Here is a 1,531-nt window from a genome sequence, read left to right on the forward strand (position 1 = left end):
TGTCTGTCCAATCCCTGATTTTATCCACCCCCCAGCCTTTACCCCAGTCCACCCCTGGCCCACCCCCTGGGAATTGGGTCTGAGGTCGTTTTCTTCCTCATCTTGGTCTTCTTCGGAGTACAGATTGCACACAGTCACCCAGTTCTTGGTCATATCTTGCAGTTCAGGTTAGAGAACAAATGTTCTTAAACAGTAGAAGGCCTACCTAGGAGAGAGATTAAACATGCCAAATGGAATTTAAGGGGGTTGATATGGGGAGCATCAAAAGGGGTAAGAAGGTTGGGGAATCTGTGTAGCTACTGTGCTAAAGGGTGAGGGAATGGATGCAGCTGTTTTAAAAATCTACATTTGCTATATAACTACTTCTAAAACTTATAAAAATTAGAAAATTCAAAAAAATCAAAAACCTTAAGGCAACAGTTTTCTCTCCCTTTCTTGTACTTCTTTCCAAGCTCCAACACCAGGCAAACTAATCTGAAGCCTAAATACCTCTTTCCTCTGGTTGACCTGGCTGTACAGAGGAATATATGTTGCTCCTCCAAAGGCCAAACTAGTACATATAATCATCCCATCTTCCCTAGATTTGATGGTTTTGCCTCTCCCTATTCAACAGCTAAACAGCCAGAATACACACTGTGGATATCTGTTGCCCATTTTCCCTGCACAGCTTTACCACTGACAGGCCTGCTCTATAGCCTGTCTGCAGCATCGCAGCATCTTCTCTCGGGAGAACAGCTCCTGCCTGATCCAAGATCCTGCCTGATCTTCTGGGGCTGCAGGCAACAAATTAGGCCTTAACATAGACTCTGAAGGGCTATCAAAAACTACTGTAGACAAACGTTGCCTCATGCGTTGCCATTAATAGCATACTTACTCCTTATCACTGTCACCCAGCAATGCTAAAAGCACAATCTTGTGTGACTGGAGCTATTTCCCTGTAAAGTGTTCTCACAAACAGCAACACAAGGGTCTCCAGGTAAATCCATATACTCCTAATGCCTAGTCAGGGACAGTGTTTAAGATGACATCAGAGGGCTGTACAGAGAGGAACATGGGCAACCCATGCTTCCTCAGTTATATAAAAGAACTTTACTGTTTCTTGTAAACAGAGACTTAGGAATACAAACTAAAGTAACAGAAATTTAAATCAAACATCCAGTCTATACAGCTGAGAATCTGCTCCAGCATATGTATTCTTTAAAGGCTACACCCACCCACAGGTTAAAGGACTGTTAGGGTCAGAATACATATCATTAAGGTACCATAGTCTGACAAATGGAATCAAGATGAAAAATACATGTGGCTTTTAAATATTTGTTTATACTCCTCTGAATTTAACCGAAAGTAAAAATTTAACAAGCAGAATTATAGCTGGTATAAATCTGTATAGCTTCACTGCCTGTTCTGATTTATATGAGCTGGGATCTGGCCCACACTCTTGCATAGTCAAGGAAAACATTTTGTGTTTGCATGATTGCTATATGCAATGTATTTTTTATAATATCAAAACAAATCCCTTCCCAAACCTTCC

Source organism: Corapipo altera, unplaced genomic scaffold, assembly GCF_003945725.1.
Source record: "Corapipo altera isolate COAL_440 unplaced genomic scaffold, ASM394572v1 1, whole genome shotgun sequence".
Lineage (NCBI taxonomy): Eukaryota > Metazoa > Chordata > Aves > Passeriformes > Pipridae > Corapipo > Corapipo altera.